This window comes from Pyxicephalus adspersus, chromosome 8, assembly GCF_032062135.1.
Source record: "Pyxicephalus adspersus chromosome 8, UCB_Pads_2.0, whole genome shotgun sequence".
Taxonomy (NCBI): domain Eukaryota; kingdom Metazoa; phylum Chordata; class Amphibia; order Anura; family Pyxicephalidae; genus Pyxicephalus; species Pyxicephalus adspersus.
In genome coordinates this window covers 49,415,529-49,432,974 of record NC_092865.1, presented here as the reverse complement: position 1 = coordinate 49,432,974, position 17,446 = coordinate 49,415,529, and the positions used below count along the sequence as shown (strand labels likewise).

The following is a 17,446-nucleotide window of genomic DNA, read 5'->3' as shown; positions in this document are numbered from 1 at the left end:
CTTTACTCAACCTGTTCTGAGGACAAAATTCAGGTTAACCCGCTGATGTTTTATGTTTCTGGTGCTGTAGAAAGATTAAAAGGTGCATAGCATCTCGGCATTTAAGCTGAACTAGTAAACCATTGCAAGCAGGCAGGTTTTGTATTGCAAAAGGGACCATATGCTGTCTAACTAAAATGCCCACCTAATTAAATTTAATATGCACTCAACTTACCTCATGCTGTCATGGGTGCCAACATCTTCACTACGTACACTTCAGGTTTCAGATCTTTGGTCAGGCCAGAATGATGTAACTCTAATTATTTATTCCCAGCAGCCTGGGGTATGCCGGGATACCTGGCATTTTTCATCCATGTACATTGAAGAAAAGATTGCAAATGAGCAGGTAGGTTTTATTGCAGTAGGGACATAACTGTTCCCTTTTGCAATAATTAACCCGACTGCTCACAATTTTATAGTTGAGTTCTCAGGCATGTCTAGTATAAAAGCAATGATTGAATATAAACTACGCTTAAAGACTAGTGTCTCATTCTACGTAGGGGGAGATGCCGCCATATAAAGTCTGACTGTATGGAAGTAATGCAATATCGTCCTGACCACCTTACAGGGTATAGGGTGAACTACACAGCGCCCTCTAGAGGTAACACGACTTGGCTTTGGCCATACCTTATGGTTCTTGGTTATCTCCTATATGAGTTTACTGCCTTACATGTTTTCCTTCGATGTACTCTGCTGGGGTTACAGAGTTTGACCACAGTGATCACATGAACTCAAAGCCATCTGCTTGAACTCGGAGATAAGAAAATGTTCTCTAAATACAAGAGTTGCCAGTTCTTACTGGAACAGTGGTGTGCAATATGTATTTCTTCCAGATCTGAGCAGTAATCCAGTGTGAGGCTTTTCCTGTGCAGGAGCTCCCTGTAATACAGGCTGGTCATTGCTGCTTACTTGTGCAGTGTAGAGAAATGCCTATCCACCCTCATTTTACAAGGATTAGCTTAGCCAATGATCCGTTCCAGGAAGATGAAAGAAGGTCCAAAGTTATGATTAGAAGACTCCTATGTGAAGCTTAGCTATTGTCAAGAAGCCTCTACAATGGCCTAATGTTGAAAAAAAAAATGCTGAAGAGGTGATAGTTAGCCCAAGAACACATTGAATGGCGTAAAGTGGAAATGGTGCAACATTTTACAGACTGATGAAAGTAAGATTGTTCTTTTTGGATCTAGGGGCCGCAGACAGTTTGTACGATGACCCCAAAACACTGAATCAAGCATAGTGGCGCAGGCATCACGATATAGGGATGTTTCTCATACCATGGTGTTTGGCCTATTTATCACATACATGGATCAGTTTGGTTACATCACAATACTTGTTGAAGCAGTCATGTTGCTGTATGCCGAAGAGGAAATAGATATTTCAAAAGGACAACAACCCCATAAACACCTGTAAATGAGCAAAGGCTTGGTTGTAGACCAACGTTATGATTGACGTTATGGAGGGGCTAGCCCAATCCCTCACTTTAATACAATGGAAAACTTGTGAAATGACCAAAAATGGTTTTTCTGACAAAACCAAAAATTGTGCAATGCGGTCTGATCATCCTGGACTGGGATACCTGTGAAGAGGTGCCAGAAATTGGAGGACTCCATGCAAGACAGATGTGCAGCAGAAACATTTGTTATTCAACAAAATATTAGTTTAGTGAGTCAAGAAATGATGTGTTACGGAGAGGCAGGAGGGTGACCATACCATCCTTATTGCAGTGATTCAGATGACCTTTGCTGCCAATTATGACTATCCCCGGATACACCTCTGTTTCTAGGATCGATGTCCAATCTGCACAATCATTGTGACACAGAACTAAGCCATTGCGGACAAAACAAAATTGTGCTCGGTCATGATGGAACACAGGAATCTAAATTCGGTAAAGCTGCAGAACAGACAAAACGTAGGAGAACCAATCACGGTCTGCTAGCTTTGCATAGAGAAACACCTTATAATGATATCACCGGGTCTAAAACAGAAAAGGAAATAAAAACATTTTCATTAAAAAGTTTCATCAGCGTGTTGATGATGGAAGGCAACATCACATCTTCATAAAGTTACCTGGGTGTCGTGCTAATTTCTTTGCCACAATGCTTTGAGATGCTGACCTGGTTCAGGTACGAACATGTAAACAAATTTTCTGCATGATTCAGCTCTGTGCCTTGCAAATAAAGATCTGTGCAATTACATTTTCTAAAGGTGGTAATGAAAGTCACATCAAAGAAGTGACACAGCTGTTGTTAACTTTATAAGCCGTTCATCCAAAAACAGGTTCCCATTCAATGTATTGGGTGGATGAGGGGGAGCATTGTTCTCTCATAATTCTCCCACCACCCCTCCTACGACTTTCTAAAATCATTAAACTAAAAGTGTTTAGAAGGAAACCTACAGTGTTTATTTTTGCAGACCCTGTCCCCTTGTCCCTTTAACTTATGTTCCCTTTACGCCAGTATGTAATACCTGCACCTAACTGTATCTCTACGTTGCCCCAAAAGCACAGTGCTAATAGATTTGGTTATAATTTATGAAACTCTCCACATCCCTGTGTTGTGTTACAGAACAATATGAAGAATTTTTAAACAGTTTCCTACATCTTTGTGTGCTTTTAGAAAAAATAGGTCACATGGTCATTATGTACCAATAGTAATGCACAAAAAATGCAAAATGTTTAATCAGTGCACATGACTGTGGTTGCAATGTGGTTGTTCCATCAGCGGAGGAAAAGCAACTGCATAGCTAGAAGCAACATAACTCTATCACAGGAACTGTGTCGCAGTGCAAAAGCTGGCACAAAGTGGTTCTCAACCTCCCCAATACAGCTGAATGGGAGCACAGTTGAGCATGTGGTACCATGCTGCAGTGTTAGTCAGGTGACCAGGATTTCGGGGAGGGATAGTAAAGGAAAAGGGCAAATAAAATGCATCTGTGCATTGGAAACACATGCATTTTCAAATGTAGAATAAACCGTACTTAAGGCTAACCTGCATACCAGTAAGGCTTTCTGCTCATTTCCAGCTTCTTCAAATTACTCCAAGCTTCCATCTATGAGGCAGCATGCGCCCCCCCATCACATGAAGAAGGGAGGATTTTGGAGTGGTGGCTGTAGGGCTCTGGAAAGGAGATTATAAACTGATGACAGGATGGGCCATACATCCATAGACCAGCATGACTCAGTAGACAGGGCCTCTTTAAATCAAATACTGGAATGATTATAAACTGATTTGTGTGTATTAATTTGTTACAAAATATATTGTGTTTTACATACAAAAAAAAAAAAAAAACTAGAAAGACAATAGCAGTCCCCAGGAGCTGCATGAGAGGTACAATGAGATGAGAGCTTTGGAGCCGTCTAGTTAATGGAAGATCATGAGATGTGTACATGTATACATTGCCTTCTGATTGCAGGTTCCCTGTGGAATAAGAAACATCGCTTTACAAGCTTATAATGCTGGAAACAATGGCTGGGAACTGATGTGACACCCACACATGCAGGTGCACACAATTCACACAGCAGTTAGCATTGTGACATGTTTCATAGCCACTTATTAGCGCTCTGCTATTCAAAGACAACTCCTCTCCCCGTGCCTCCATTATTATATAAGGAGATGATTTGATCATTGCGAGCAATAAGTGGATGTTTGAGCTTGGCAGGCTGTGGATGTTGTGGCTACATGTTTTTTCATTTTTCTTTTTATGTTGTCACCTGTGATCTGATAGTAAAATACTTCCTGTCATAGTGTGAGGATCTAATAGAAGAATCCTGGCCCATTGGCTTGCCTTTGCTCCTTCCTATGTCAACCCTGTTCTCTACCCAAGCATGGCCTGAAAACAATCATGTAAAGTCCAGTTTGAATTAAAAAAAATGTATCATACAAACTTATTAATATTATTATTAGTAAACAGGATTTAGATAGCGCCAACATATTATGCAGTGCTGTACAAAAAAAATATGGGTAGCAAATGACAGACAGATACAGACAGTGACACAGGAGAAGAAGAGGACCCTGCCCTGAAGAGCTTACAATCTAGGCGGTGAGGGAAGTATCACACAACAGGAGGGGAGATATGGAGCGATAGGAAGTAGTGAGTGTTTTAGGAGACAGAAAAAGAGGGGTAGGCAAGTCTGAAAAAGTGTGTTTTGAGTGCTATTTTCAATGAGTAGAACGTAGGAGCAAGCCAAATATGACAAAAGTATTGCGTTTCAGGGGCTCATGGGGTTTTTTTTCCCCTTTGAGATTCTGCCAGCACCAGCGCACCACATTAAGCCTTTGCCTTACAGTTACCAGCAATGTTGCCAGCCTGCTGTTTTAGCTCCATTGCCTATTAAGGCGCCTATCTGGTCTGTGCATGCAACCTGCGGACTGATCAGCCAATTGAAGGAGCATGCACCTCATAATGACAACGCTGCTTCTAATTGCAAGGCAGTGACTAAGTGTTGTCAGCCTGCATCAGGAATTGCTGTCTGTATACAGTTGGGCACAATTCCAATCATATTAAAGAAATGATTTAGGGAAGCCTTAGAGACCTACTTTGGAATCAAGCGACCCTGCTTGGCTCCCAGCAGTTGGTTGGTCACCGCAGCGCTGGTTCCTAAACATCTGCACATGTGACGGCTGGCAGCAGTGAACAATATTAGTACCACTCACTGCCACCCCTATTCATTCTCTATGGGGCTGCTGCTGGGTTTAGCTACATGTAGCGCACCCCAGAGGCAGCTGTTCCCTGGCATGAGTAAGCGGTAACCGCACTACAACCTCATGGCCAGCGTGAACACAGCCTTATGTTTTACATGTACTTTGCAGCCCTGATTAAGTTCTGTGCCCACAAAATGCGTTGGCACTTTTGGATAAAAGCCATACCTAAAGTAGAACACTTCAATGTGGCATTGTTATCTGTCCTACTGTCACTTTTACAAGGGAGGCATTGCTGCTCATTTCTGATTGGTTGTCTGGCTCACTGTGACCTACTCACTTGTGGCACTAGAGAGTTAACTGCCTCCATAATGCGGTTTATTCCAGCTCGCAGGATATTGATGCTTCGGTCTGTGGGAAGGTAATGAATTGCTTGTGTTTAATTGGTGCTTGTTACAGAGTTTTTATTACAATCACCTGTGCTTCCTGCAGCTCTGATTGCATTCTTCTGTCTCCAGAGGTTCATAGTTGTGCGGTTGGAGATAGCTATTTGTTTTATTATTTTTTTGTAATAATGGATTGTAATCTATTAATATTAATGATGAATGTTCCTAGGAACATCAGAATCTATTATGGTACAAATTACTATAATTTCCTTATTAAAATGAGTTTGTATACTGATATTATATATTGTGTTTTAGCTGATTTTACAAACATGTACAATATAAATATTATAGTGCAGTATATTATAATATATAGTACAAGCTACATCCCTAACATACTTGGCCAAGAATGCTAAGCTAAAACAGCCTGCATGCTTTTTGGCAGTCTCTCTATAATTGACCAATCCCATTTAAAATAACTGCTAGGAGAGATATGAAAGCTATCTGTATAACTATTTAGAAATTATTTAGCAGTGTGTGTAATCTGATCTTCCCACTTCAGGTCTTTTTAAAATCTCTGGAGGCCACAAAGTTGGTGGTGCCCCTTTCAGATGAGCGATAGGTACATCCAGGATTTGGGAAGCCATCATAAGACACAAAAAAACCAAGCTTGTTTCCATTGGAAGGTTTCTGTTAGTTTTCTGTGGTTCTCTTCTGCTGCCGTTTTCCGTACACATAGTCCTTGGAAGAGTTACGAGGCTCGTGGGACATCGCCGCCGTCTCGCTGCTCTCCCTTTATTGCTTCACTGACATCTGTCCCTAATCATTGCATTTTTTTTTATTAACGTCAGCTGATTTCTCCGCTGTGGCCGGGGTCATTCGTAGGTTAATTATTTAATTGCAATAAAGAAATAAAGCAGATTATCATCAGGCGCGTTCCAATTCCTGGGAAACGAGCACAACACCTGTAATGCTGCTCCGAAGTTTAATTGGTTCTTTCTAATCAAATCTTATGAGCGATCTGCGGCACTGGGATTGGAGTAAATAGATTGGGGAGCCACAAGGGGTGGCATTTTTTTTAAAGGTCGCAAATGTCTTGCCACCTTTGCGGGGTTGGTGATTACCAGCAGTTTTGAATTAAATTGCGACCAACGCCAAAACTGTTTTTTTATTTTGGAGCCAGGAATTTTAAAGGCCCAATTCAGGCCGTAGGGTTCTTCTGTGGGCCTGACCAATGTCTCAACCTCTTCTATTCAAGTGAATGGGTGAGTTTCAGAAACTTTGAATTTTGAATTTTTTGCATGGTTTCTAAATTGTGCAGCTGCATGCAAATGTATAGCAGTTTTTTATCATTTATATCGTCTGGTTTTCTAACACTTATAATCCTGCCACCATCCCCAACATACAATAAATAATACAAAAGCAAAAAGATATGGGACTTTACCAGTAGTGGATATTATAAAAATTATCATACATCTTTTATTTCCTTCATTAAAAAACAACAATTAAAAGATACATGCCTCTTCCCCTATATCAAATGTTGGGAAGGGTCTAATTGACATTCTAACATACATGGGCTAGATGCATTGTACACATTACATATGTTGAGATCATCCAACGCGTTTCGCAGACTATGTCCGCTTCCTCAGGGATGTAATTGGTACAGCTAGTAGAGGTATCAGCACTACAACATGACACAAAAAACAATAAGTACAATTTCATTGTATACATAATTTCTTCAACATAACTAAATTGTTCTATACATACCAAAGGTTGTTACAATCACCAGTATGCTTATTCCCTTAGTATGAAGGCAGGCAAAAGGCAGGATTAAAATCACAACATACAGAGATGGCGGTGTCCCATATATGTTCTCCACAGTAACATTCAGTACTTCTCCAATTATTATTAGTAATGTTCATAAGCCGTTATCTTCAAAAACTAGATTCAATCACTGTGTAACGTACCAAAAGGTACATAGGTGAGATGTCCAAAGTTATCTTTATACATGTAAATATCTACACACACATATTTATTCCCATATAAATGTCTCCCCATATATCCTTACACTGGATCCATATCCTTATGTTATAAGTCACAAAAGTAATTCTAGTCTATGTGACTATATCATTCGATCATTATCCAAGATGAGACATCACTTAAAAAATGATCTTATTTAGATCGCTAATTCCATAGCATTCCAGCAAGACCATATGGCTAATCCAATCCTAAAGCCCCCCAAGCATTACAATTCCCCAAATGTATCAAAAACAAGTGGGACTATGTCAAAAATCTATTAGTGTTGTAACACAATATTACTGCCAAGAATTATACAAAAAACATCTCAGTACTTACAATAATTTCATCCATAACAGGTTTAGAGGGAATATCGTGCTTGTCTCTGGACGAGATGTCCTCACTGGATGTTTCCTTTTCAGTTCCAGTCCTGAAGACACAGCAGCAGAAAGTAAGAGGACATAGGTATATAAAAAGGTGGATCATTTCTGTGCAATTCTAGATTTCGCCACAAGATGGTGCTGTTGCTTAATGTAAGAATGCCATCCCTTTCATATTCTGAATCAGCATCTTTCCCTCCAGCAGCATCAGAGATGCCAACCACAGCCTGACCTGCCAGTAATCAAACTGCCAGAAATATAATATTAAGTAGAATGTCATTGCTGGGCATGTAGACCAGTGACCAGGGATAGATTGTTCAAGTACATGACAATCAAAATAGGCTATAGTTCCCAGTGTGTCCAAATATTCTCCCAGCAGCTCCAGCATACTGTAATCCAATGGTCCAAAACCAACCCAACACATTATACAATCTGATTGTACTGATTTATCAAAAGCTATGCAGCATTGCCTTGCTTGTACAAACCGAACAGATTGTTTTGGTAGACTTTGGGCCTGATTTAATAAAGTTTAGATTTAATTTTGAGGATAGGTTCAGACCTCTATCAGGTGATTAGGTGATCCCACGCAGCTCCTTACTGGTTACTTTAATTTTTTATTTTACTTTCCACATTGATTATGGGGAACTTTAAAGACGTGTGTATTGATGGGGTAAATGGATTTCAGGGTAGCATCTTCGGGACACCAAAGGATTTTAGGAAGGTTCAGTTATTCCTAAATAATCTGATATATACATTTGGGGTTCACAGGTAGGAGAAGTGTGGATTGTGACCCTGGAAGATGTCTTTTAATATTCTCATTGTCACATTGCCAGTCTGCATACAATTCGGTCACATGATGTCGTGGAATATTTCACATTCTTACTGCATTGTTGATTCTACTTCTCATTCATAGTGGTGCCCCTTATAGAAAAGTCCAATCGTATACCCAACATACAATCACACAACATTCCGCACATAGTCTTCTACTGCTTCTATCTGATGGGGAACAACAGGACCCAAAATACCCCAGCTGTATTAGTTGGGGTATCTTAGTTTTCAGAGACTCAAAAACACATAGTCAGTGCTATGGGGGACAAACTGGGAAAATGCTCAGGGCACCAATTGACAGAATGGCAAGGGATGAAGGGAACTGGAATGCTATGGAATCCCCTTCTCTCCTATTTGCCCATTATGCCCCCTAAGTATATGTAAAGGTTAGTTTTAGATAAAGCAGGGAAGGATCAGATGTTTTTTGGGGTTTTTAGTGCCACTGGGAATTAACCCCCTTTATTTGCCCTAGTTACCATGTTCATTAGTACAGAAATTAAGGGAGAATCCAACAATTGGAGATCAATAGGTAGAGGAAAAATGCTCTGAAAACAGTATAGAAATGATTGTACCACGGCCAGCAATGCAGCAACATAATAGAACAAAACAATATAATTTTTATTATTTTTAATAAACAGGATTTATACAGCGGCAACATATTTTGCAGCGCTGTACAGTAAATAGAGGTTGCAATTGACAGTCAGATACAGACAGAGACACAGGAGGAGGAGAGGACACTGCCCCTAAGAGCTTACAATCTAGGAGGTGGGGGAAGTATCATAAAGGGTTTTATTAGGGGTTCAAAACTTGGCAAGTGCCCTGGGCCCTCTACCTATTTAGCACCCCAATTAACAGAATAGCAAGAGTGTGGGGAGCTGCAATGATGTGCATTTGGGGCCCCCACTTTTTATATGCCCAGGGCCTCTATTTTGGCAAAAACACCTCCTGTATGGATCTGAAAAACAAGTCTGTAGATGAATTGGTGACATGGGACAGCATACAGCAAGCGTATCATATTTCTGAAAAGCTCTCTATGTGGCCAAAATGCCATAAACCAATCAAAATCTAAACTTTCCTTGCATCAGGAGGTTTCCTTTAGTTTTTGGATATTTTCTGCCACGTATCTGCCTGGTTTGGTGCCAGCGGGCAGACAGAGGTGACCATTGTGTTTCCAGGCTGAAATGTTACTGAAATATACAGCATCGCTCTGCCTGGGACAAAAGACCATATTTATATGCCGAGCTCAGCGTGAATCAAACGTTGGCTTGGATGGAATGAATAACTTAGGATAATGTTTGAGGAGCTGAATGTTTTGTGGGACCTGAAGTGTATCTGTGGCATTCGGATGGGCGGGAGACACAGCTACTTCTATATTTGTCAGTTCAGATATTTTTGTCCTTGGAAATGTCAGTGTTTTATGACTTTCATGCTATAGTGTGAATGGAACACAATTTACATATCAGGAACCTATTGGCACAGAAAGCCCGGGGTCATAAACTCTGCCTTTTGGCACTGGCTGCACCCCCTTATTGGGATTACTTTTTTCCTAATTTTAAAAACTAAACAGAAAATTGCAATGCAGCAGCCAGACTCAGCCTCAGCATGTCATCCCTTGTGATCCCATAAACAAGCAGTGCCAGCGGGCAGCCAAAACATATCCGGCTTTGCTGGCCAGCCTGAAACACCTCCTATGTGAAACCACCTGCAGCTGCAGCATGTCATGATACCAGTTTGTGAGTCTCTATTCTTCGCTCTGTGGGGGATGCTGCAGCATTTAATGAGGGCTAGAGGAGGAGAAGGGGAACCTTGACAACCACTTCTGCCCTCTAGGCATGCCTACCTCTCCTAGTGGCAAATATGGGCCTGATGAACTTAGCCACCCCATAATAAGTTCTTCACCGGTCCTGCTATTCCAGTTCACATTACTTTTAAACCCTAATAAATGGAGGAGCCTCCAAAACGCGTTGTAATTTTTACCTTGTTTATAAAGAGCCTCTTGGCATCTGTGGCCATTGGTGCAATACTTTCCAGCACATTTTCTGAAGGTAGACCCGGGATTCTCTAATGAAATAATCACCTATGAAAAGTGAATTTCACATTACACTTCCATGAAAGCTCCTCCATTTCCAGGGTCCCTCTTCACCCACACAGATAAAAGGAGATGCAGAGCATACTTTGGGGGTCAATGCTGATGAAATAGGGTCCTGAGCCCAAATTTCGCTGAAATAAGGATCATGTCGCAAGGAAATGACTACATACAAAACCACGACTTGAGTCATTACAAAACAGGAACATTAGCTAATCAGCAGAAGGCAGTTGGTTTGGGAGAATGTAGAGACGTTGTATTATGAAACACTTTGTAGAGGATATGAACCACTTCCCCTTTATCAATGTGACTGATATTCCCTGTAATGTGTTGGTGTAACTTGTAGGTACCCCTGGGATAGGAACCAAGAAGCAGGTAGATAAACCCAACATAAGGCATGGTGGCAGCACTTGATAGGTGGGCAGACAGGGTTCTTATGCCCTTCCTTTCCCCAGGCACTGTCATTCAATGTGCTGGATGTGGTTTGCAATGGCTTCTAATTGGCAACCACAGTCACTGCCTGCCACTCAGAACACATGGGCACAACAACATTGGAAAAGGCAAATACTCAACAACCTGCAGAGCTTATTCCTTGCATGTGTCTACTCATCTATGACTCAATAAATCCACCTACAGATAGCCACTGGTTTGCTGTATGCAACCAAAGAATGTTCTTTCTAGAAACCTACAGGTTGTGCAAATATAAGGGGGAGCTTGACAGACAGGAGCGAGCTCAAAAGAAACAATAGTGATTGCAGGCTTGTCCAGGGGTCATTACCCAGGGCCCTGGAGGAGCCTGCAAATATACAAATTTTCTTTGTAGTGATTATTCTGAGTACATAGACCTTATCCTCCATCAAGCAAACAGTAAAGACATTACAAACCCAAAATTTCAGAAATAGCTTCTCCTAGAAAGCCACTTCAGTTCACAGAAAGAAAGTCAATATGGAACTTACGCATTTCGGAAATGCTTAAGTATTTATCGTATCTGGCGCATTTCTAAAAGTGGCTCATAAAGTCAACTTGCGTGTTGTACATTTCTATAGATACGTGGCTGCTCTCAGTGCCTCATTTCTGCATGTGCCGGAATATGGAAAAGTGCTGCGAATGGTACAAGGCTCTCCTGTGTGTTTGGAGAAATCTACAGTAAGCCGAATCCACTCTGTAATTAATGAACATTTTGTTTTCCCCTTGCAGGCCGCCGGGGAGTTACGGGATATATTTTGGGAACATCAGCTGTGTTTGCTATTCAACAACACAAACCAGCGAGTGATTTTTAATTTACAGTCACATTATTAGGAGTGCATAAACAGCATGAATTTATTTATAAATTATTAAACAGAGGAGTCAGGCTGCATAAACAAGAAGGTTTATTATTTACAACAGAGGCAAAACTCATTTTAGAAGCTGCTCATTTGTGGTGGAACTTTCTTTTAAGGTCTGGATTCATCTTTTAACACTGTTTTATGGAAATTTGTGTTCTAGGAGGGCATTAATGGTTAAAACTGGGATGTAGATATCTGGTGCTGGACAATCAACAGTGGCTTTTGGGTGCATTGGATGGCTTGCATGCTATCCTAAATTGGTTGACTAGCTGATGAATATAAACCCATCAAGCAAGCTGAAGAGGTTAAAGAAAACCCTTTTCTATTCACTCAGAAGTCACATTTTTGACTGTCCATTGCTAATTGAAACCATGATTATAGAAGTTATACACAGTCAGGGATCTCTAAATTGATCACAGCTTCCACTTTCAAACTCCAGTTTCCTCTTGCCAATTGCACCTTCCAGTTGACTAGTGATGATGTCTATCCCATTGGCCAATGATGGGTGGAGAAGAAGAACCACATTGCAACCAAGCAAGACTGGTCACAATTTGCATCATTGGCCACCATTAGCCAATGGACACCCTTACTAGTCAATAGGATGCTGTAATCCACAGGAGAGAACTAGAGTATGAGAATGGAAGCTTCCTACAATGGCACAGTCTTCCATTTATTAAGGCCATGGCTGTATGGCAAAATTCGATTTTTCAACACCCGTAAAACCCATAAATTTTACATTCTCTAGTCTTGAAAATGTTACACTTTCCACAAAAAACTTCACTGCCTCACCAGAATGACCTTGGCCTCATAGCATAAACCCTTGCATCTGGTTGGCGGGGTAAGGACACCCTCCAATAAAAGAACAGAAATCACAGTATGATGGGAGAACCAAGACCCTCTACAGTGGTAGACACTGGGGACAAATCTTGCAAAGACTTCTGCTGTGCCAATATGGAAAAGTTCCCACCATTCCTGAAGCTGAAAACACTCAAACCAAGGCAGAGCCAAACAAAATTTTCAATCAAGAACTATGACGGAGATCATAAGGCTGCCTTAGGGTACCAGGTTCCAGACATAACTACAACAGTTCTAGGTGGACTGACCATTTAATAAAAGCAAATTGGTTAACCTTGCATGCAGAATTGTTTGATTGGAACATACCATAACCATTACATAGCTGTTGCCCCATGTAGACCTGTAAGAAGATTACCATAGAAGCACCCTTCAGGCCTGGTCAACCTGGTACTGGAGATCACCAGCAGTCTTCATACATTTTTTTACAGTAAAATAAATAAAGATGTTCAGTAATTCAGCATTTATCTATCTTATGCAGCACTCAGGATAAACTCACATTCCATTTCACATATGTTGGCCAACTGTGCTTATAGCGAAAATATTCTGTGCCAGACACCTAAGCAACGAGCCTCCATCACAACGGGTGGGAAATGTGACTGAGAACCGCCCAAGGGAATTCTGTTCACCAGCTTGTAACTATCATCTATATATAAATGTTCCCACTTCTGGATAAAGTTTGTAGAAATTCTCATAACATTTGGGAGAGACCAAAGCTCAACAGAAGCCACTGCTGGCTCAGTATGCCTGACCACAATACAACCGAGAACGTGAGAATGGAGACCTTTTAATAAGGCTCAGAGTTAAGTCGGCTATTTGTGTTTGCTTGGGTCACGTCTTTTTTTTCTTTTTTTTTATTTAATGAAAAAGAGCAACCCGTTTCACATATTTATTATCCTCATAAGTCACTTTGTAAATTGTTATTGTTTTCAGCAGCTGCACCAAAAACAAATTAGGCACTCATTCCGGAAATGTAGGACCTTCATTTTTGATGGTTTATAACTGTGTTTTTCGATCTTTTTACATGGGGGAACCCTTGAAATCACTTTCAGGTCTTGGTGAACACCTTCTATAATTACTATATCCACAGCCCACAATATAGTAATGTGGTGGTGAGAAGGAAGAATTCCTTTTACATTGCTGGCCATTGGGAAGAATGTCACCCTTACATATAGCCAAAAAGATCATTGGTGTCACTTAAACTGACCTGAGAGGAACAAACTGCTCATTGTTCAAGAAACCGCTGAAATCCTGGGGTTCTATGGAACTGGTTGAGAAAAACTGTTCTATACCTTTCTGTGTTACAGCCTTGTGAACCTCCAGGTGATCTCCACTGGTAACCTTCGACAGCCAAATGTTGTTTTTTCTTGACTTAACTCTTGATAACTCCTAAATTCCACACCAGCACAGAAAGATGGAAGCTCAAGAGTTGCCAAGAAGAAAACATGGACTAACTTTTAGTCTAAGTGACCTTTGGGTTTACACAGAGTGCCATTGAAATTAGCCAATGGGGGTGCTGAAAAAAACATGGCTTCCTTGGTAAGGTGTTGGTGAAAAGCCATTGTTCATATATACTAGGAAATGACGAACATGCACAGTCAGTGGTAAAAATCATTTAGAGAGCAGGTAGAGATCAGATTAGATTTTAACGAGGAGGTGCAGGATGCAAAAGCTGAGGACTACAGCCTGAAGCAACTAGGTCACCCTCAAAAACTCATCATCAATTGTATAATTACTTTTCTGGTTGTCCACGTCCGTTTCTTCAACCAGCAGCTCAGTCTTCATACCTTTACATGGATGAAGCTACCCAACACTTCCAGGGTGCTGAATGCTGCAGACTTTGGCAGAGGCTTCAAATCTTCAAAAGAACAAAGTTTAGACTTTGTACCTAATGAGAAGGTACTGTAAGTATTTGTTCATTACAAAAGCAATGCTTTACAATTTCTGTTTTGAGTTACTTGAATCTGTTTGGTTGTTTTCAGATTTCTATAATTCCCTGGGCAGCAGCACCCAGATAGGGACAGCAGTAGGTGCCAATCTGGTGTGCTGAATGCCCCTGTGCACTATAGGAAAGCACGCTGACAGGAGAAAAGAGGTGAACACATCTATCTGTTGCTGTCCCCTCAATGTTATTCAGAGGTTGGGGAGGTGAGAAATATTTATTGTCAACTGCATCAATAAAAATGTCAGGTCACTAAGCTCACTGTGTTGTCTGAAATGTATTTCAACTGTATATTTACCTGGAGTTCGCTTTAAGCTACGTATGGTAACTAAAAATCTGATCTCCAGGGACAGTTTTCAACATTTCTGAAGTTTGTCTATGGTCTTTTTTAAAATGTTGGGATAAATCTGATCAGTAAAAAATAGAAACAATCTTTTAACTTTAAAATTATTATTCCTGCAAATGACCAAAAATAAATTCAGCCAGCACAGTGTTTTCTGATGCAACTTGCTGATTTACAGCTGCAGATCAGACAGAGTTATGGAGTCCAAAGTTTATGTAAATCACCTTTCTAGAGAGTGAACATGTGCTCATTAAAGAGACAGCAGACCTGGGGGATGCAGAGGAGCTGCCACAATTCAGCAACATCGAAAAACCCCAAAAACCCAGCCTATGCAAATCTCCTAAATCATGCAATTCAGGGGCAATAGGCACCAGGAGGTGAAAAATGTACCACTGTGCAAGGACCTCAGACCCTATTCAGCCAACAGGGGCTCCAAGTCATTTCAATGGAGTAGCCCCAAATCAATACTGTACAAGGGCCTACTGTTTGCTTTTTCCGCCACTGATGCACATCAATATTTATCAGTTGTCTGCCCACCAAAGGTTTGTACCCTGGTATGGGCATTGAGTTAAATGTTTGGACTGGGACCTACTTTATGTTCTCTTATTGTATTTCTCTATTAAAGCACAGAAACAAAACTTGCTTTTGATGGCCATCAAAAGCTATGCTGCCAAAAGAATGAAAAGCATCCAATATACTTCCAGGTGAGTCAATTGCAGCATTTCCTGCTGCACCCTGTAGTCCTATCCACTGGACACTATGGTAATACTGCGTCCTGTATGCAAAGGGCAGCTGGCAGGAGGAACCACAACATGCAGCAGAATACCAGAAATCTGACATTCCTGGAAGTGTATCGGATCCAGAAGATTCCTCATCTGTTAAAGCTCTTTATTCAAGGCACAGGCAGCACGGCAGGTATGGCACCTTTTCTTCTACCTACTTTTTTATTGTATACAAGTAGCATTTACTTCATCATTGTTTTGTACATAGCAATGGTAGGATCCCACCTACTGCAAGCTGCCTGCAGAAAACTACATAGGAGGACAGATACAAGATAGGTCACTCTGCACATGGAGAGAGAGAAGCAATGACTGGTCTGTAGTACAAGAAGTGCCTGTTGCTCTGTGGAAGTTGTTTCACGTTAAATCGCTCCACAGATCTTTGCCAAATACTCGAAGGAAATCAATATTCTGGTAATAATATCCTCGGCGCTTGTATTTTTTTTTTTCGCAGAGACATGTCTGTGCAAAAACCTAAACTAAAAAAGTTCACTGGAGTCTTTTTATGGTCCGCCTCTAAAGAGGAAGGGCCACTTTTCCCTGACCCCCCAGGGGCATAACGCTTCTGATAGGGGAACTGGGTTACTTGACCCACCTGGGGGAAATTAAGTGGGCCCCATTCCTTGCGGGCTAGCCATAGCCAGCCCACCAAGTACTATTTACGGAGCTCCCCCCAAAGGAAGACTTCCGCTAATGGAGGGCAACCAACTATATGGCCAGGTAGCTCTGCAAGAACATCAGGGCTGAGTCCATAAGGTTACCAGCCTTCTACATTCAAGCGCCACACACAAAAACACACTAGTGACATAAAAAAAAACAAAAAAATGAAAAAATAGTGCTCAGTGATAATATTGGGTAAGAGATAAAGAACTGTCCATTGAAGACTAGTTGCAGCTAGCCTTGAAAAGAGGCATTGTGCCGAATAAGCAAAAAGGGAAACGAGCCCGGTGCACAGAAAAAGCACTCTGGGATGACCAGGCCTATTGTAGTTTTTAGGTGCCCCTGGAATGCCCCCTCCCCAAGGATTACAGGGAAAGATGGCAAAGCAGCATTCATGATGAGTGTCAGCCATTTCCTCCCATAGGATGATCATGACACTTGTTTCTTGCCCGGCTGAGCCACATTTGGAAACACGCTAATTATACTGCATGTGAAGGCAATTTTTGTTTCTGTTGTGATAACTGTCTTGCCCTCTGCCTTGCAATTCTGTGGTCAAACCTCCAGTAACCCAGACAGAAAACCATAGGGCAGGGGAGAGTTGTTTGGTAGAAAAGAATCTCACATTGTTCAGAGGATATGGAAATGTATTGTAGAAGTTGCTGGGTGTTTAAAGATACATAAAGTAAAATACACACAAGGAGTGAATCATATCTACCCAGGGGTTTAGGTTTTCACCCAGGCCAAGGCTGGTTGTAGAGGCGGGCAAACCGAGCAATTGCCCAGGGCCCCAATTGACAGAATGGCAGGGGCTTCACTAAGATGGAATGTTGTGCATTTTGGGCCCCTCTTAATTGCTCAGGGGCCCTACTTTCTCCAGGGCCCCAAATGATAGAATGGCAGGGGGTGCTGTGAACTGGAATTCTATGCATTTGGGGCCCCTACTTCTTATTTGCCCAGAGCCCTATCTTGTATACCACTGTCCTTGATGAATAGCAAATCCTTGGTGATTTGAGAACATTTTTGGAAGAGTGACAGCATTTTAGGAAGTGCAGCCCCGTGCAGCCCCGTCAGCACTTCCTAACACATTCTCTTTCTCTCTCTCTCTCTTTTTCTCTCTCTCTCTCTCTCTCAAGAAGAGAAGGGGGATAGGTGTTCTGTAACCTTACTACACTCCTT

At 41.3% G+C, this 17,446-nt stretch overlaps 1 long non-coding RNA gene across 5 annotated transcripts; it reads right to left on the bottom strand.

Annotated features, from left to right (window-relative positions):
- Nucleotides 1–6,509: 6,509 nt before the first annotated feature.
- Nucleotides 6,510–15,287, bottom strand: LOC140337030 (uncharacterized). 5 transcript variants are annotated; one of them, XR_011921982.1, is made up of 4 exons: nucleotides 10,261–10,465; nucleotides 7,415–7,505; nucleotides 6,827–7,013; nucleotides 6,510–6,743 (listed from the first exon to the last, which is right to left on the bottom strand). It is a non-coding gene; the product is annotated as an uncharacterized lncRNA (long non-coding RNA). The 5 variants fall into 5 exon arrangements; XR_011921981.1 differs by lacking the exon at nucleotides 10,261–10,465 and adding an exon at nucleotides 14,283–15,287 and having other exon boundaries at nucleotides 6,510–7,013; XR_011921980.1 differs by lacking the exons at nucleotides 6,827–7,013; nucleotides 10,261–10,465 and adding an exon at nucleotides 14,283–15,287.
- Nucleotides 15,288–17,446: the final 2,159 nt, after the last annotated feature.